The following is a 21,444-nucleotide window of genomic DNA, read 5'->3' as shown; positions in this document are numbered from 1 at the left end:
GATTTAGAATAGTTGTTGAAATTTCATTGAATGTGACCTGTGAGAAGCACGAGATTTGCGAAATAAAATAGTCAGTTTCCGAAGCCATTTCGTAAGTTCTGTATTTAATGATTTTCTCTTCCGAAAATTTTGATTCTCAAAGCTTTAATAGTCTATTGAAGCATTTAATTGTACGTTTTGTAAATCGTTTTTGCTTGTTAGCAGTTATATGAATTTCTATGAGGTAATTAAATTATTAACTTGAGAAACATCACGAAAAATTCACGGTTTCAGCAATAAGAACAGATTTTTTTCGCCCACCAGGTACGGGAAAATATTATATTTTGTTATTTGCAAAAGTAAGGCCGATAGACAGGGAAGTCATGAGCTAGGGGCTTAGCCCCCCTGCCCCCCCCCCCTGTGGTCTTGTTTTCTCATTCCACTTTAACAACATCCCAAACCATGGCTGCATATTATATTCACTTGCTAATCAATAAGTGCTGAAAACAGCGTTAAAAATTATAAATCTAAATAACAGCTCTTTTTTATTGATGTTTTCCAGTATTTGGTTCGTTGGTTTATTTGATTAAGCCTCAAGGGCTATGTGCCTAAGGGAAAGGATGCCTCCGTGGAAGACTTTCTAAGGGAAACTGGCTCGTATACACGTTACACATGAGCAAAACCACGAAAACGCCTATGCAGCCAGCTCCGTTTGCGGGTTTCTAACCTTGAACCTAACTACAGTGTTCAGCGACTTTACCGCTCGACTGCTGTTGAGAGCTGTTTCCCAGTAAGTGTGCCGCCTGAAAGCGAAATATGGATATTAATTCTGATTTTAGAAAAACAGCAGCATTTACTCACGCCTGGTGCTACCACATAATAACTGAGATTATCTGGATCAGCAATTATTTCAAATATCTTTGCAAATGAAATGCGGAAGTTATTTTATTCTTTCCTTCCATTAACGGTAAAGAAATTTTCATTCTAAATTTTGCTAATGTAACAGTATTTTAACGGCAAAAATATCACATCTTTCTATACAAATGATAGTAAAAATGGGTACTTACGTATTAACGCAACCAGGCCAAAATTCGCATAAATCGCCAAATTTGGCGACCCTACTTACGGCAACCCTACGTGTTATACGTAATTTTTCGTAAAGAAATTATTTTTCTTACTGGTTAGATTGAATGCCCTGAAATACTTTAACTATGTGTATTTGGGATCTGCCTGCGAGTGAAAAAGATGCTGTTGAATTGTTGCAGGGATATGGAATTATACCGAACGAACGTACCTGTAAAAATTCTCATAAAATGAAACTGTATTTTGGAAAGCAAATCTTCTGGAAATGTAACGTCGAAGAGTGCAATCAACATTTGGGCGTGAGAACCGGAAATTGGTTTGAAGGTAGCCGAATTTCATTTGTGACAGCGGTGCGCTTCATTTATTGTTGGTGTAAAGAGTTAACCTCAATTAAATTTTGTGCAGAAGAGATGGGAATTGCTGACAAAACTGTTGACTCATACCTTATCGAATTTATATGGCGCCAAGCTCAAGCTGTTAATGGCGAAGACGGTTTTCAATCAGTGCTAAAAGCAATAGCCAAAAGATTTCCGCCGAAAAAATAATTCTGCAACTTATTCAAATTCGAAACCGGAAGGGTTTAATTGCTATTTTATATTTTAAAACAAAATAATATAAAAAACTGTATTAAAATTATCTGTAATTAATAAATGTACATTTTCTTTCTATTCATACTTTTTTACTCAAACTTACAAATCGCGCCAACCTGGTTGCGATAATACGTAAGTACCTAAAAATGTTTCCTTCGTAAAAATCCGTAAAAAATCTTTTAACTGTACTTATAGGGGTAAAACAACTTTCACTGTAGCGCAGAAAGTAAGAAAAAATGTCTGTCAGTAGCTTACATATTTTTGTAAATTATTGTAACTATTCCATTGATCCATGGAGGTTCGAATCCCGCGAACGGGCTGGCTGCATGGGCGTTTTCGTGGTTTTCCCCATGTGTAACGTGTATACGAGCCAGTTTCCCTTAGAAAGTCCTCCACGAAAGGCATCCCTCCCCTTAGGCAGATAGCCCCCGTGTGCTTTGCCATAATTAAATACACCAGATCCATTGATCCATGAAATATTCAAGAAAAGGTAGTAATTTGTTTTTGCAATACAGTATTCAAATCTAGGTCTAAAAATCTCTTGATAACAAAAAGGTTTAACTTAGCGCATATTTAGAATAGTTAATGTAGGAAATGAAAAAAAAGTTAAATTTTGTAATTTTTTACCGCTCATTGTTATTTTAAAAACAAGAATAATTTGTTTTCCGTTTAAGCTAGCAATACAAAACAAATGGAGGAAAACAAGTCCCGGAGAAGTGTTTATGATCAATAACTTTTGCTATAACATATAATGAAAGGAAGTTATTAAAAGTGATGCAAGGTATTTAACAGTCTTTTATTGTTGCTGTTTATTAAGAATGTTTCAACTCGTGTCCTTGTGCGTAAGGTTTCATGTTAGTTAAGTGTTTACCTTTTGAAGAAGAATCCTGAATTCATTAAGTTGAAGGTCAAAGAAGCCTAATTTACTTAGCTAATAATGCTTATCAAACGCAGTTTAGATAATTATTTTAGAGATGAAGTGATACTGTGCATACCAGTACTACCTAAATGAAATCTGCAGTTTTTTTAATCCAAACGTAACTGTGGGTACTAGTTGAAAACTGAAATAACCCATAACTTGGAATTTAAGTCTGATTTCAGACAGTGATCGAATGCCACCCACTCTTGGCACATAGTAAGCATTCAGTGCTCTACTGTTTTTACCAGACGTGGACAATTTCTTAGTAAAAAATCGCCCATTTAAAATGCGAGGTCTTGGACACAACCCCTTTTTAGGGCTTCTGTTTCTCACTTTGTCTTTCTGGGGGAAAGGGGTTAAAAAAGGAAGCTTATTAGAATTGTAAAAGTATTTCGTGCCCCCTAGAAATCTTTTGCCGTGTGGGTGATGATGAGGGACTGCTTATAAGTAAACAACTGAAGAAGACTGTAATTTTCTTGAACTAAATTCAACATTAGATAGATGGTTTGGCAAAATATGCTTTGAAACGTCTTCATGGTAGACAAGATCAAGGGGGCAAGATTTGCATTTAAATTACATTAAAAGACCCCTGTAACAAACCCTGTACAACCTAGCAATTTTGTTGAGAACTGAAATCAAGAAGGGAACTACAGTATTCAGCTGCAACAACAGTACCCTCGCTACGTCTGCTTTAGGAGAGATGCTTACGTTTAGAGCTGAGAGAAACTGGTATGTGTCAGCAGTAGACATAGAGACAACGTCTTATAAAGCAACCTGCAAGAGCCTATTCGATCTTCAGTATCAGACTCTGACACGAATTAGTTTTGTTACACGCTCGGCTATTTGCATCACTGGAATTGGTACGTCAAAGATATTCTATCTTACCTTTTAGCTCAAAACTTCTAACGACAAATGCTTGCATAAAAAAAAAGGTGTCTATTCCGTCCCCCCCCTTTTGGATGAAATTTTCTTCATCTAGCCTAAGTTGCATTTGTTAACTTTACTAAAAATTAAAAGAATTGTCAGTTGCAGATACATTCGAATTTTTTATTTAGTAGGCCTAGAGATGAAGATTCGATGTTTAGTACTAGGCCTGATATTCTGCAATGCGTTGCGCACTATTCTTGTATATATATTTAGCCTTAATCAACTGTCTTAGTTATACTAAGTTCCTTACAGAAGGTAATCTATAAACTTCTATTCCCGTTATTTAATGCGCTTAACTGCCCCTTAACGTGAAGAAGTAAACTACTGCAAATTTTAGGCATAAAAATGGCGATAAAAATTTGCATTCATTTGAAAGTAAACTAAACAAAATACGTAAATTTTGACAATTTCTTTCAACTTTTTGTTCTTAAAACACTTTATTATATAATACTAAAAGTTCTGAAAGGGATTTCAAATGAATATAGCAATGAATTCAATGGGATTTCCTGTTCCTATTTCAAAGAGAACTAAAGAAAATATTAACAATTAGAATTTGAGATATAGATTAAAAAGTCCAATCTGGCATTCATGAATTCAGGTTTGTTCATTTCGGCTAAGCTACATCTCTGTCTAAGACGTCTGAATTCTCGTCCCTATATAGTATGTACTGACAGACTTATGCGTTGTGCTAACTAGGTTAACTTAAAGGACGTTAGTTTATTTTTGTTTATTTATTTGCTGTTAGCCGATAATTCTAAAGTACATTCAATGGTTTTCTCGTCAAGTTATCTTATCAATCGCTCTCACGCATTCATAAATGACTTTCTAAGGGGAAATGATTTTCTCATTTGAGTTATGCATGAGAAAAACTGCCAATAATTATTACAACCGGGATAAGAAACCTGAACAATAATCTTTGTGGCTTCGTAGTTTCGACTTCTCTTTTGCTAATCAAACAAAATGAAAAAAAAAAAAAAACTTTCTAAACTATAGTTCAAGGTAATATAGTTTAAGGTTAAAGATTAATAAGATTATAGATGACAGTGATATTTTGAACGAATTTTTACTTAGGATGGTAGTTTACTTTAATTGAATATGACTTTGGTAAGTATATTGCTAAAAATTCACAGTACGTGTCACTAGGCATTGAATTGAAAGAAAATATCCCTTTTCGTATAAATGATTTTGACAGAAAAAAAAATAGCCATCGATATTCTATATCTGTATAGTACTCAAATATTTGTATATATACAAATATTTGAGTACTATATAGTTCTAGCCTCTTGTTCTATTTGTATGTATCTAATGTTATATTTTATCTACATCCTGTGGAATATATCTCTCTAATCTGATTAACAGTATTATTGTTATTAAAATAGGTATTAATATAAAGTAGATATTAAAATAGTTATTAAAGTAAAATGTAGAAATTCATTCCTTTAACTGCAGTAAAATTTTTAGAGCTGATTTCTTTTTAAGAAACTTACATCTAGGTCATTCCTTCTGATTATTATATAGACCGAATTTGCTTGACATTTTATATATGATATGTATTTCAATTAATTTAGCCGAAAGGTACTTATATAATTCTCCAAAGAACACTGTGAAGTATTTACACCTTTCTATCAGCTATGTTATTTCATTTCTTAAAACTAGTGTTGCGGATGAGCAGTTATTCTAAAAGTTACATTATGAGCCACGTGAGCGAAACTGCACAGAAATTTGTTAAAATCATATTTGGGAAATTCTGCTTTTTCTTAAAAGTGATTCTTGAACAACTCACTGGTCCGGAGGGGGGGAATAGAACATTTTTGCTTTTCAACTGCTCAACCAACACGAATCAACGCATTTCTAACCCCCCCTTTTGCTACCACCCCATCATTTTCCCAAGGCAAGATTCCCATAAGCGTCACGCTAACATAATGTCAAAATTGCATTCAATAAAGAAGGAAGGGGAACACTCAAAACCCGAAACAAAAGTTCCACCCCCTCTTTTCATTTCTGTGAAGGAAAGGGAATGCTTGGGTGCAAGCTGCGGCGCTATTGATAAATGAACTACGCCTAGCGAATGGATTGCTTGGAGGAACCCTTCTTTCTGTCGTATACATATAAAATAGAATACATTTAATTTAGTTAAAAAAATTTTAATCTTTTCTGCAAGGGTAAACTCTAAGCAATTGCTGGACTTTATGTGTTTATTTTATAGGAATATGTTTTTTGAAGTTATAGTTTCTTTCCTTGCGTACTTTGTAAAGAAGTCTAAAAATCATGTAAAAATCGCAAATCCATATAATCTCATCTTCTCGCTTGCATTATTCGCAACGGATTAAGAGCTAAAAATCAAGTGATAAAGCGCTACGACTAGCACTACAGTGGCAGTGAAGCTTTTGCTAGTAACATTCTTGTAAGTGAAATAAAGAACGCCTGTTTCAAACAAATAAATTCGGTAGTCTGTTCTTTTTATATGCTGTAGCATTGACTGTCTGGGTAAACTGTAGATTAACGATTTCCAAGCTTTTTTGATAGCGTAACCCTAAGCAGAAAATAATTGTAAATTGTACTCCAATATAATATAATATATGTAATAGTTTTTCCCAGTGTCGGGCTGTAACCGTTTATAGGCGTAGCCCACTACTAAGGCCAGAAGCGGTGGTTTTTTTTATTATAGAGGGTCTAATCCTAAAAGGTGGGCCATCTTTGCCTCCTATGAACACAGGAACAAATTACATTCGTGCCTTCTCCGGGATTCGAGCCCGCGGCATATACTAAGCCTATAATATGATATAGTACAGTATAAAGCAATTAAAGTGTTAAACTCTGGAGAGGCTTGTGAAACCAAGCAGGGCGTCCAATGAAAGAACCTCGCACTCACGTGGTTACACTTTCATATATTCGTCTACTTCTTTGCTTACTACGAAGTGCAACGGCCCGTTAGCAGCGGAGGAGTAAATTCTCTGAACACTAATAGTCCGGTCCGGGGTTCGAATCCCAGCGAACGGGCTGGCTGCATGAGCGTTTTTATGGTTTTACCCAGGTGTAATGGGTATATAAGCCAGTTTGCCTTAGAAAGTACTCCATGAAGAATCCCCTTTGGCAGATAAACCTCCAGTGCTCTGTCATAATCAATAAATCAAACAATCCAAATGTAACGCACCCCACTTTGGAAACCACTGAACTAGCTGAACATAAATAGTTGAGTTCTAGTTTCAGTTCCTCAGAATAGAACAGTCTGTTTGCAGAGTCGCTTTCGTGGTTTTCAAATGGATACTATAATGAATGCTTCTATAATGAATTTTTCCTTTAAAAGATATTCTATGAAAGCATCCCTTCCAAGCAGACGTCTGTCGCTAGCTTTACCCGCACTCTACTACCTGTACAGTTATGAGAAAGAGAAGTAAATTTTGGTTTTCGTTCGAAATTATAATAAAACGGAAGACATTTAAATGAAATTTTCTCCCCATTTTGAGACAATGAGGCTCACAGCTTAACTTCAGGAGAAAACTGATAAAAATTAATGTATTTGATTAAATGGTGAGAAGTTGCTGCTAAGAGAGATAAGCTTTTGTCCTAAAAACTTGCAAGTGATTCCGGTAGAGTTTTTGAGTTCTCCTTTAACTTTACATTTCTTAAATGCAAATTCATTGAGGATTCCTAGATAAATGAAATTTGGAATTCTTGAAACTATAACAATTCCGTGATTATAACACACTGCCTATTTTTACTTTTAATTTTTGCTTTCTTTTTTCCTGTCATGTGAGTTTTTATTGAGCATAATTTAATTTTATTTTAAATTGCATTTGAATGATTTATTGGAATCAAATCTAGTGAAATAAATTCAGAAGTAAGTAATATTTGATGACTGGGAGTCTTTTTTACCTTTCATTTTCTTTTTTGGCACCACTATGATATACATATACATTCCCAAATTTTTGTGCACGTGATTTTTGAATCATAAGCCTCGCTTTGTAAACACCGACTTGCAGTTACTGTCTCATCTTTTCCGTGTTTGCTCAGTAGATTCTGCAGGTGTTCCAGACACGCATACACGAAACTCGAAAGTTACACTTAAAATCTCGAGAAACCATAAACTACCCTGTTACCAATATGGCAGAAATTTCTATGCCAGACAGGAGGTTTTTTTTTTATTATTTATTTATCGGTATAGTATATGTATATTTTGAATACGTTTTCTTACAGATTTAAAACTTGAAATTACATGACCTTATTACTATTGCACTTTGCCTACATACTTTCAAATGCTGCAGTAATTGTGTCCTCCGATTTTTTTTTTTTTTTTTTTTTTTTTTTTTTTTTTTTTACGACGGCGGCGGCGACTAGCCATTTTCAGGTTTCACCACTACAAAGTCTGGTAGCGGGGGTCATTTTATCATGGAGGCACTTAATAGATGGCCACCGTTACTCCTTTGAAGAGACAGACAATTTACATCTATGGCCTTCTCCAGGATTCAAACCCGGGCCCTTTTAAGCGCAGTAGGCTGCTCCAGCCATTACACCGTCTGGGCAGAAGCTGAGATCCTGGTATACCCGCATTTAATGTTGAAGTTGTCTCTGCTTGAAGGTCGTGTTGCCCCGAGGTTTCCGCTTCGAAATAAATATAGAAAGAAATCTGCAGTTGAATTTCTTTACTACTGTGGTATAAAGAGGGAATGTTAGAGCCCAGGAACGCTTGCAGTGAAACATAGACTAATTTCTTACTGCTTTTTAAAGAATTTCAGGATATTTTTAACCAGAAGTTTTAACTGTTTAGTATGTTTTTAATCGATGATTTTTCTTTCAACTATGGAATGCTCAAGTGCATTTTTAATTTTGTTCACAATATTAATTCTTAAAAAACCACAAACTTGAGACTTGTTCTCTGAATTTTAAGGAGAATTTTCTATATAGCAAGAGGAATACGCTATCAGGAATACGTTAAAAAGTGTTATCTTAAAATTTAATGTACGTATTTTAAGCCAATTTTTATAAGCCAATAAGCAATAAGCGAATAAGCAGATTTTCACTTTCAAATTCAGATATCTAAAGTTCAATTGAAATTATCGCTTTATTCATAGTTTATATTTTATTGAAAATTCATTAGAGAAAGGTCTTTTTTCTCCCCTTGGCATTGACCTCTACTAAGGCCGGGAGCGGTGATTACTTTATTATGGAATCATCTAATAAGTTGGCCCCCGTGGCCTCCTATGAACGGACAGACGAATTACATCCCTGGTTTTCCTGGGATTCGAGCCCGGGCCCTTCGTGTGGCAGACAGAATCATCAACTACTATTCCGTCTGGAAGACTCATTACAGAAATTAAGGCAGTTTACATTTCTAATTAAAAGAAAATGTAATTCTGATTAAACCAGCATCAATAAAACAGCACTTGAAAATAGTGCATTCGCATTGCATTATTAACACAAGGTTCACTGGCTTATTAATTCAATATCATTTCCTTTTTTCACTAATACTAGCTTTCTACAAAAAATTTAGAATAATTCACGAGCTATTTAAACAGCATAGTGCTATTAAACATTAAAAGGTGACAGTGTACTTCAAAAGTCATCTTAAAGACGAATTAAAGTCTATCGACACTCTAAATTATTTCTAAAATTTTCAGCGAACGCAGATAAATCATATGAAGAACGATGTGCAATAATGTCAGAAAAAATAATGTTTAGTTTTTTAAGGAATTATCACATTTCTCTGCTATGCTTTCGTGGTATACGTAAGTAGCTGGTCTAGTCAATAATTGGAAGATCAGTAAATCGAATTCCGGTGAAGGCACAACCAATATTCACATAGAAAGACTTACTATTCAATGCGGTATCGCTTGAATTGAAAATGTGGCGTAAGATAATTCGTTGCCACTTGAAACTGATCCACTGTGGCATATGTCTCTTTCCTGTCGTCGGTTATGTGGAAGAAAATACATGGAATTATGGCACCTCTCGTAGTGTATTTTCGTGGTGTAAGTGGCTAGTACACTCAACAAACAAATGGAAGATCTGAGGCTCTAACCTTGGTTAGAGCACAGCTGAAGTTTCACGTTTCCTGCATCAGAAAAGCATAATATACACTGTAAGTTAATATATCATTCTTTTATTTCATTAGAAGTTACCGCAATAATTTAAGCACTTTAATTAAAGCACTTTAGGGTTAATTAAAGCACTTTAGGGTTGCTGAGCCCTCCTACTTGAAAAGGATGCTTTTTTGGGACACTATTATTAGTATTTCGCGTTATGCCATCCCGGGAGAACATCTGCATTGACAGTCTTGCCTTTTTGCTAAAGTTAGCAGCTCCAATATATAAAATCTGCTTTTGTATAAGAGGATTGCCATCCTGAAAGATTTTTCTGACAGAAACATGACCCATACGTGCCTTACATATTAAGACAATCTTGCAAACGTTTCATTTTAGATAGCTTGAATCGAGCATGAAACTTGACGTCCAGTGCCACAGACACTGGGACAATGGTAGGCGTTTATGACCAACCGTTTTAGTCAATAGATGATCAACGGGCTAAAATGGAATGTCAAAATAAAGAAACGAGAGGTGATAACATAAACCGTCGAAATACTCAAAAGCAGAAAGAAACATGCATTTTATATTCTGGATGTAATAGGTTTTTGTAACAAAAATTATATTTCTTAATTTTCGCGTATCGAACGGATAGCATCCCTAACTAGAAATCAAAGTATTATAATAAATGTGTAGTACAAGGAATAATATTAATCCGAAATCAAATCCTTTTTAGGTGTAAGGTTTTAGGTTGGAAAAGAGACTAAAAAATCAAAGCAGAAGTAAGTGATTAATTTTTATTACATCCCTCATTGTTATTTTTAATCTATAAGCTTATAAATCTCATTTAAAAGGCATTTAATGTCGATAAAAGGCGATGTTTTTATTTAATAGAAATCTCATAAACCTCGCCAGCTAATAAAATTTAATTGGGTACTTCGTTTAATGTATTTATTTATTTTTCTTCTCCCTCCATCGTAATTGGCAGAATGACTAAATCTGATTTATTGGACAGGAAGTAATTTCTGACAATTTCCAATGCATATTTTCAAGTGATTTGCAAACACTAGTCTATGTTCCTAATTAAGTGATAAAAGGTGGTGTAACTTTTTGCACTTTCAAGAGTCTAGATTCGCTTTGTATTCATTTTTTAAAATAAAGTTTTTGTTTGATGTGTTTAAATTCATTGTTGCCCTAATCATAAATATTTTGTTCCACAAATAAAATTTCGATTTCCCATTAAAACTGGCTCTTCTCTATTAATGAACTTTATGGTAGAATATTTTGCAAAATAAATAATGTCGTACTTAATTTGCTTAATTTGATGTGCCTTTATCGCCAACGATTAACTAGACTATACTACTTTGATTAACCCATTCTTATTTTAATACGCAGAATATCGCAATGCATTTTCGAAAATCCATGGGAAAAATTTTAAATATTTCATTTTCTTAAGCAGCAAATTGCTATTGCCAAACTTAATTAATATCTTAAATACTTTCCTTGTGACTCCGTGTTTGAGTCAGTTAGGGGATATTTATTAGAAAGTATGATTTGATTTTAGCAAAAACAATATGCATAAATGTCATATTAAAATTTTTTCTTTTATATCATAAAACGGTACTATTCCGTTTTGAAAAAAATTGCAGCGAAAATGTATACGCAAAAGTGCCAAATCTAGCAAACGCGCACATTTAACAGCGCGCCAAATCTAGCGTACGCGCTGATTTCAGATTGCGTAAGTTTATATAATTCTATATTTCTTAAGATGCCATTGAAATACTAGTTTCATTTTTAAATCCTTTTTTGATATCCTATGGATTTAACAATTTGGGAATTGCCCATGACGAAGAATTTTAAGAATTTTTAAGAATTGCACATACTCGGTATCCATGTACACATCGACCTATTTTCACTTTAAAAAAAAAAAAAAAAAAACCCAGAGTTGCACAAAAATGACACTGCGCACACCCTTGACTTTATCTATGTACACATTGACATATTTTCACTTAAAAAGTCAAAGAAAATTGACAAAATCCAATTGTTTTTACCCTTGTAAAATACGGCAAACAAATAAGTGGGCGATTCTGCTCTTTACCAAGAATTTTTTCAAAGAAAAGGCATCATTCATTATAGAAAATTATGTTTGAACAACCAACGAGATGAAATTATGCTTTAGCGAACTCGGTAGCGAAATAGCGGTGCAGTTATGTTTAGCAATTCAGTTATGTTTAGCAATTTTTATATAAATTATAATAATGATCTGAAATAGTTATTTAATCTTATGCTTCCATTCAGTCATGTTTAGCCTTTTTTATATAAATTATAATAATAAAAAAGTATTATATGAAATTAACCTTTCATTTAAATTAAAACATCAATCTTAAATAGTTATTTACTATTATACTTCTTTTCTTGCATTAGGGTTGCCGCAATTATTTTTGGCAGCACTGGTATCAACAATAGTTTGGCGATTTTTTACAGCCCTCAAAACCGAATAGTACCCAAAAAACAAATATTTGTTAATTTCAGGTAGTTTTTACTCACCCTTTTTCCGTGCATGTGTTTTCGTGGTAACTGAATGGAGTACAGTCGATTTTTAATATTTGAGCCAAAAGATTTAGTTCTTTCCTGTTTAGACTGAAAGAAAAACCTGTACTTACTGGTTATTGCAACTACCTTAGTAGAAGTCGCCAAATTTTCAGAATTCGTCAAACTCTGATACCGATGCGGATAACCATTTTTCCGGCAACCATGTTCATAACAGTTCTTCAGTCAAGCAACGTAGCCATTTTCATATACATTTTTTTTTATGAATAAATCGTGATATTTTAGCCTGAAATTAAATTTTAAATAATGCACTTGTGAAATCTGCGAGCAATGGAAAAAATTTTAGTAAGAATACAGAATACTGTCTCCAAATCTCTAAGTGTGTGTGTGTGTGTGTGTGTAATTATGGCAAAGCCTCGAGGGCTATCTGCCTAAGGGGAGGGATGCCTTTGTGGAGGACTTTCTAAGGGAAACTGGCTCGTATACACGTTACACATGGGGAAAACCACGAAAACGTCCATGCAGCCAGCCCGTTCGCGGGATTCGAACCTCGGACCGAACTACCAGTGTTTAGCGACTTTACCGCTCGGCCACTGGTGGGCCCAAATCTCTAAGAGAAACAACGTGGAGATGCGTTTGGTAAATAGCCGGTGCTGCTGACGTTTACGGGATGCCGAACCTCTGCAATTCTCTGTTCTCTGTTATTGTTTAACAGAGAATTGCAGAGGTACTTTTCCGTTTTGCTGGGCCCACCAGCATCCGAGCGGTAACGTCGCTGAACACTGGTAGTTCGGTCCCAGATTCGAATCCCGCGAACGGGCTGGCTGCATGGGTGTTTTCGTGGTTTTCCCCATGTGTAACGTGTATACGAGCCAGTTTCCCTTAAAATGTCCTCCTTTAAGGCAGATAGCCCTCGAGTGCTTTGCCATAATCTAATAAACCAAACCAAACCAAACCAAACCAAACCAAAACCGTTTTGCCGTACACAGATCGCGATATTTTTCCGTTTTGCCGGTGCAGGCGATAAAGTCGCCAATAATGGTACAATTGATGCCAAATGGAATATCCTCGATGGTAACGTATTAAGCATCATTTTCAAAACAAATCGCAGCCATTTCTTATCAGATAGATTGTTTCTTTCAATACTGGCATACAATTAAAATTTTTATCAAATAGTTCAATTTTATGCCCTAAGGCCAATCGTAGTAATTAAGTCAATTAGGATGCAATCACACCGCTCATCCGACGGCGAAAATATAGAAAACGCAAAGTCAAGGGTTAAATTCATCATTTCTAATAAGAATGCACTAGCAAAGTAAAGCATTAACAGTTTTATATAATTTCTCAGTAAGCTATTCGTACGAATTGAAATAATTCTTGCATGTAAACTTGCATTCCAAATTAAGATTTAACTTGAAATTAATGCAGATAATTACTAAGAGAATTAGATTTTTAGCGTAGTTTACGCGAGATGAGATCACTTGCGGTCACGTGATATGAACCGGCTAATCAGGATGTTGAACCATGAAAGCATAGTAAATTCCTAAATTAATGTCTTTTTACAACTTTATTGTCTTTTCATAAAATTTTAAACGATATTAAAATGTTTATGCCTTCAAAATAAAAAATTCTTAAAGCCAACATTTGTTAACATTTTTCATGTGTATGCTATGTGCTGTCGCCAATAAAGTCTGCTTGGCGAGATTTGCGCAGGCGAAACGGAAAAATACCCAGATCGCTACTTGACGAGAAGAATTGCACTAAAAATTACAGAACGATTTAGTGAAGAATGGAAAAGTTTTATTTTTTTAATGCATCACTTAATATTTATTTAATAGATAAAATTTGTATTTTAAATTCCTGTTCTTTTCATATGTCAATAATATTTGCCAATTTATGATAAATATCGATATTTTGGGAATATTTAAAAAAAAAAAAAAATGAGAAAATCACCAACTTGCTCAGGATAAATAACTTTTACCTTTTCGTTTGTAAAGGGCCGCCAAATTTCGTCAAGGGGGTTGTGTTGATAAGTAAAATCTTATATCAGACTTTACTTCAAAACAACGCAAAAATGAGTGTTTTACCCATCATCTGGATATATACGCATCTGTTACTAGTGTCATGAACGGACACACATTTTTATGTTTTTAGACATTTCAATCTGTTGAGTACATGGAACGTGGAGTGAAATGATTTTAAAGTTGACAGCAGCATTTAAAACATGCTTTGTGTCACGTGATTCTTTGAAAATTTCGCGACAGAGCTTCTGACTAGCTTTAGAAGTTAAACAGGACTTAAATCCTGCGTCTGCAATATTTAAGTAAGCAAGTACTCTTCTGGCTGTCAGTTCTTTAAAATGGAAAATTTGCATATATAACTATCCCTTGATCGTAAGCAATGGTAAGTATACTTCTGTAACAGATTGATTAGAATATCTCATTTGCCATTTGCTTGTATTTTGTCATTTTGCTGCGTTTGGCTTTGCCTGCAGTGTGATGCAATAGCATTACTGAGGGTACTTACGTATTAACGCAACCAGGCCAAAATTCGCATAAATCGCCAAATTTAGCGACCCTACTTACGGCAACCCTACGTGTTATACGTAATTTTTCGTAAAGAAATTATTTTTCTTACTGGTTAGATTGAATGCCCTGAAATACTTTAACTATGGGTATTTGGGATCTGCCTGCGAGTGAAAAAGATGCTGTTGAATTGTTGCAGGGATATGGCATTATACCGAACGAACGTACCTGTAAAAATTCTCATAAAATGAAACTGTATTTTGGAAAGCAAATCTTCTGGAAATGTAACGTCGAAGAGTGCAATCAACATTTGGGCGTGAGAACCGGGAATTGGTTTGAAGGTAGCCGAATTTCATTTGTGACAGCGGTGCGCTTCATTTATTGTTGGTGTAAAGAGTTAACCTCAATTAAATTTTGTGCAAAAGAGATGGGAATTGCTGACAAAACTGTTGACTCATACCTTATCGAATTTATATGGCGCCAAGCTCAAGCTGTTAATGGCGAAGACGGTTTTCAATCAGTGCTAAAAGCAATAGCCAAAAGATTTCCGCCGAAAAAATAATTCTGCAACTTATTCAAATTCGAAACCGGAAGGGTTTAATTGCTATTTTATATTTTAAAACAAAATAATATAAAAAACTGTATTAAAAATTATCTGTAATTAATAAATGTACATTTTCTTTCTATTCATACTTTTTTACTCAACCTTACAAATCGCGCCAACCTGGTTGCGATAATACGTAAGTACCTTACTGAGTTTTAACAAAGGCCACGGCGAGTGTGATGCAATAGCATTACTGAGTTTTAGCAAAGCCACGGCAAGGCCCAATTTCGGGACTTAGAAAACATATTTTATTATTTTAGTGGTTTACTGCATTAAAATATCTGCATATAAAGATTTGGTACTCGGATCCAGTTATTTATATTGCGTTATTGTTGTTTGCGCTTAAACTTGGCGGCTGCGATAATTCTAACAAAATACAAAGAGGAAAACTAAAAGTTTCAAACTTTCGAAATAATCTAAACAGAAATTATTAAGAACGTAACTCTAATCCAGGAAGCTGCGCTAAATAAAAATAACTGTAAGTGCATAGACAATCGATTTTATAAGAAATTATGTTTGTACAAAATATTTAAGCAATTAAAGCAAAACAAAAATTGTTACAGATCTAGGTTAATAATAATTTTAGCCGGTGATAAATAACAATGTTTTTTTCCATTTGCCTCTTAATGCAACCGATTATAAGATTTTACAAATAATATTTACCGTTAGAAGTAGAATGTGAGAAGAAAATGCCCTCTAAAATTAAATAATCATTATGATTTAATACTAGGCAAAATGCAAATAAGCTAGTACGTCACAGTTTTTGAATTAAAATTGTAGTAAATTTTGAATTAAAACTAAACTAAGGCTACTTTTATGCCTTATTTAAAATTTTTCACTGGCGTACTTCTCTTCTAATTTAATCATTATTATCTTTAATAGTGTGCAATTATCTGATATATTAAATAAAGATCTATCGCAGTACTGTTATTTAATTTAGGCATATATATTGAAATAAAAGAAAACTGCATGAGAAAAGTTTAAAAAAAGAAGTATCTCCAGTCTAAGAAACGAAGTAAAAAAAGGTAAATAAAGCCTGCATTGGAAAATTTGCTTAAAAATGCATGAGAAATGGATTAGTGTAATGAAGAAAACCTAAAGAGAGAAAGCGAGAATTAAACAGACAAAATCTAGAAAACGTGTGTTCGGTCCGAGGTTCGAATCCCGCGAACGGGCTGGCTGCATGGGCGTTTTCGTGGTTTTCCCCATGTGTAACGTGTATACGAGCCAGTTTCCCTTAGAAAGTCCTCCACGAAGGCATCCCTCCCCTTAGGCAGATAGCCCTCGTGTGCTTTGCTATAATTAAATAATCCAATCCAATCCTAGAAAACGTGAAATTTACGAAAAGCGTAGTAACTCATAAATTTAGAACAAAAGATGAATATTACCTGTCATACATTTGTCGCGGAGAAGAAACATTATATTGATAGAAGACAGATTTGGGAAATAGTTATTAAAATTATTTGATAAATAAAAACTACATAAATATAACTTAGATTACAAAAAAATGCAAGTTGCGCTTTTGTGAACTGAACAGTTTTTGTTAGGAATAAACTCTTTGAAAGCTTTCATGCATATTAAATTATGTTCTCGTTTATTTTTGATAAATCTTGCTAGCAACTTAAATTTTTTCTGCTTTAGCCGAATATATATCTGTAATGGCTTTGTATAATACAAAATCAAATTTGTGATATGAAATTTTAATTTATAACTTCATTGAAAACCTGTTTTTATTTTATAACGAAAGAATTAATCACCCATTTGCAAAATAAATGAACGAAAACGACAAACTAAATTCACGCAAGCGGTGGAAAATGTTTGTTTTTAGGTTATCTAAAACCTGGCAATACCTTTTTGATAGGATATAAAAATGATAATATTCTCAGAAAGAACAAAAATGATAGAATTTAATATAGCTTTGCATTATTCCACCCTTCATATTTTGTCATTAGATTTCAATTTGGATACATAGAAAAGATAATACTCTCAGTAAAGAATGGAAATGATAGAATTCAATATAGTTTTGCATTATTTACCCACCCCCATATTTTGTCATTAGATATCAATTTGGATACTCCTAGAGAATACCGAAACTTGCCAACAGATGCAATGTGGAAATGATGGACATTTATCGACAAGTTCGGAAGCAATTTTTATTGCCAATTATCTGAAAGTTGGTTGTTTTCCCAATTACATAAAATATTGTTCTTGCAAAGAAATCCAATAAATACTTTTCGTTTCGACAGCACGAATGAAGGACATCGAACCTTTCGGTGTAAGATGTTAACAGATAGCGACAAGCGTTTGTTATGAAAATAGAATAAAAAAGTCATCTTTAATGATAGCCTAACACGCACAGTATGGCTTTTCTATCAGGCTGTTAAGATGAAATTTTCGTACGAAATGTTAGTTTGTAGCGTTCATTTATAAAAGTGGCACGAAAAATGTAGAACTTTCTAGTTTCTTCTTAACAAATATACCATTTTGTTTTAATGACGGTGGACAAAGATCAACAAGCACACTAGCAAGATGTACGTTTTGGAAGCTTAATGCTGAAAAATATCTACATTTGGAAGCTTAATGCTGAAAAATATCTACATTTGAGAAATTGCAAGATCATTTTCCTGATACATTTGCATTAAAGTGATCACGCTCGAATTCCCAAAGCAGTTTTGAAGAAGCTAAATTTATGTAATTTCAAACTTACGAACCAATGCATATTTACTCAAAAAATATTTTGCTCATTAGTCATTGCTTTCGAGTTTCCTTTGCGTCAACTAAATTGCTGAAATTTTCCAAGCGCAAAAGTACCAATGCATTTTTTAACCCGGAGAAATTATTCTAACCGTTATTAACACATCCAATTTCTAAATTCCTAATTAGCAAACTATGATCTCAGTTCATCATCTTGAAGGTACAGCGATAAGCGATGTGAAATCTTACTTTATAAATGGGCCCTTTTCTTAACTATTTATTTTTAGTACTCATTTATAATCATAAACTGAGTAATCGGTTAATAAAATCTACCGCGGCGCGCAAATGGGCCTTTTGTTGACCATTTATATAATATGGATATCGTTTGAAAGTCTCTGAGATACTAAGCCCAGGGGTAAAATGTGAGTGTTTCTAGAAATTAAAGATCTTTTTCAGTAGTGTGTTTCAAGCACGTGGCCTTGGTAAAAACACATTTATGAAGGAAAAAAGGTAACTATCAACTCTGTTTCTAGACTTTTGTTTGTTTTTGCCTTTTTCCCCTGCTCGTCTTTACATTAATAAGGGAATAAGGGAAGCCTCATACCCCTTTCTTCTAACTGAAGTTGCAACCTTCTGCAGCATCCCCGAAGAAATGTCTCGATAATTTTAAGGAATCTATACTATTTCGGGGGGGGGATACTGTTTCCCACTTCAATAAAGAAGTTAACCTGGAAGTTACAAGCCTGAAGGAAAATGTTATTTTACTTTTATTACCAGTCATCTTCTTTCCTTTTTCTTTCTGGTCGTGAAGTATTAAGCTTCTTAAAAAAATTCAGTATACTCATAAGTATCAGTTGCAGTTCTCAAATCAAATGAGCGGATTGTATCAGTACTGTTTCTAATCCCTTAAATATATTTACCATCTCTTGCCAATTTCTGTGGTTTAACGGTTAGGGTTCGATTAAATTGTACGCAATTGATATCTGACGCATTAGGGGCACTTTATAGCAACTGAAGTAAATATTTCTAAACTACAATACTAAGAGTAAAAGACATACATCTGATAAATCTAAGGATATAATACAATGAAGTAACAAACATAACACTAACATAGGCTTTCCATTATGTATCGTATTGAAGACACGTTTTTGCATGAGTCTTGCTTATATTGCATATTTTATTGGCCTGCTCGTTCTAATTCAGCTATTCTATGTTAACAAAGCTTATGAAGCCATAAACAACTGAAACTAAAGCTCTTTATTTCTAGATAAATGCGCCATAAAGACGTATGGAGCCCTTGCAACAATCGATCAATAAGTATTTTAAATGGAAAACATAGCAGAAATTTTCCATTGCTTGTACTGCGTCATTCCTTAACTTTATTCCCCTGAATGAGAAAATCGAATCCGGGTTTTGATCGGAATATGTTAATGAAGCTACGCCTACCGTCGTTGCCATGACAACGGAAAAGGACGCTACCGACCGCTAAAGACAAAACCTACTTTAGAGATGTGGAAATCGCGTGGATAATCTTACGCTTGGAAAGCAGAAAGATATCAGTTTTCAACAGAAGGTTCGTTGCTCAAATGTGCTTGACTTGATCATGAGCCTCCTACTGTCCGATCAAAGCGAAATTCTGAAAGAAAACAAATTGATGCAACAGTAATAATATTAATAATAATAATAATAATAATAATAATAATAATAAAACCAAGCCCTTTTATGTTTTTTTTTTTTTTTTTTTTTTTTTTTTTTTTTTTGAACAAGTACAGCTTTTGGAAAATATTTTTTAGCCTTTTATTTCTATAATGCGTAGAAAATAAGGACGTATCTTTGTAAGAAGAAAGTACGCATTTGCAGTTTTAAAATAAAGAATTTTAGATGGGAGTTACAAATATAAAAAATGGTATATTGGAATACAGGCTTCATAAACTTTAAAGACATTTATATAATATGAGATTTAAAATTTGAAGGAGGAGAGGAAGAAACAAACTTATCTGAGAAATGCCTCAGTCTTGTTCATAAATAATGATTCAAGATGTTCAAAATAGCTAAACAATTCAGCTTCCTTCTTGCTTATATTTTTTATTACATCAGTTAAGGAAGGTCGAGCCAGATAAAAGTGAAGCTTTCTAAATTCGGGTATGTATGTATTATTAGTAGACGTTAGTATCACAGAAACAAAAAGATACAGAGCTCGCAATATTTTCGAAATGGTTTCAGTAAACAAAGTCGCCTCTCCCCCCCCCCCAAAAAAAAAATTCTGAAAGCTTTCAGATTTTACATTACGTCTAAAGGGGCTTTTTTTTTTTTTTTTTTTTTTTTTTTAACGTTTTGTTGGTTACCTTTATTTATTAAATATCATGCTCTTCGCACTTAAACCATAAAATTCAGTTCAACAGCAATATCGCAAAATAATTTTAAAATGAGCATAGCTTTAGAATTTCCGATACATAGTCTCGCACACTGGAGATAAAAATGTTTCTTTTTTCCGTACAGTGTTGCCATTGCTCTCTTTTAAATCGTTGAGTTTGTTAATCAAAAATTCGTTAAAGTTTTACAAAATATGAAATATATAATAAAACAAATCCCAAATTTGGTCTTCTAGATGCCCATATTCGGGTGGAAACGTACGTTATTCAAAATTTGATGGCTCTAGGTACCGTTGTTTTATTACAGTGCGAGAAATATACATATATTTATACAGATTCTTCATTATTTAATTTTTAAGTATAATACAGTGCTATAATATTTGGTGGCAACAGTTTGAAAAGTGAACCGACATTTAAAGTTTTCAACGCAAAATGCCAAAACGAAATTACTTCTGGGCTAACACTCTTTGGGCTAAAAAAAAAAAAAAAAAAAAAAAAAAAAAAAAAAAAAAAAAAAAACTGAACCACAACGAGTTTTTCACAGAATGAACAATCCCATACTGTACACGTCATGTCTGTCTACAATAAAATGCAAATTTCCTATCGAATGAAATCAATATAACAAAGCTGTAATGGAAAATTAGGAAAGCTAGCAAATCTGACTCTGCAGCGAAGAGAAATTCAAGAAAATAGCCAATCATAAAGTCCGCAACATCATCAGTTATTACGAATCAACATCCAGGCATTCGACATGCGTTTACTGCCAGTCTTGGAAAAAAAAAGAGAGATTACGGAACTTACTGCTTTGACATTAGAATGGCCATAAACAGACTTTTTTTGGCCATATTTGATAGTTCAAAATTAGATACAAGCGTTGTAGATTTAACTTGCGTTTCCTTCTCATCGATATGAAGCTCACTCTTGGAATGGCAAAAGTATATCCAAAGTATATATAGTAGGCAAAAGTATATATAGTATCTTTGGCTCTTAAGATATACCGCCTCGGCCGTAAACTTGTAAACTTTTGCAATGTGCCTATCCAAGTTTCGGGTGGAAAATCTGCTAGTCGGATCTCTGTCCCAAGATGATGTCATAAATGCATCTAGATCATATGCATAACATTTTCCAGTTTGTTCACATCTACAGACAAAGTCATTTTTAACAGAGTTTGTCACCAAGGA

At 33.9% G+C, this 21,444-nt stretch overlaps 1 long non-coding RNA gene across 12 annotated transcripts in view; it reads left to right on the top strand.

The window, feature by feature from the left end:
• LOC118188830 (uncharacterized) overlaps window positions 1-21,444 on the top strand; it is a 125,150-nt gene that overhangs the window by 10,245 nt on the left and 93,461 nt on the right. For 2 of the 12 annotated variants that reach the window (XR_015038945.1, XR_015038943.1), the window contains exon 1: window positions 3,310-3,431. The exons of the other annotated variants lie outside the window; for them this stretch is intronic. This is a non-coding gene — a long non-coding RNA (uncharacterized LOC118188830). Of the gene's footprint in view, window positions 1-3,309; window positions 3,432-21,444 lie in introns of those variants that run through there. 12 annotated transcript variants of the gene reach the window in all.

This window comes from Stegodyphus dumicola, chromosome X2 (genome assembly GCF_044657685.1).
Source record: "Stegodyphus dumicola isolate Sdum_Otavi_A_Nest chromosome X2, ASM4465768v1".
NCBI classification, from domain to species: domain Eukaryota; kingdom Metazoa; phylum Arthropoda; class Arachnida; order Araneae; family Eresidae; genus Stegodyphus; species Stegodyphus dumicola.
This window is presented reverse-complemented; position numbering and strand designations above follow the sequence as displayed.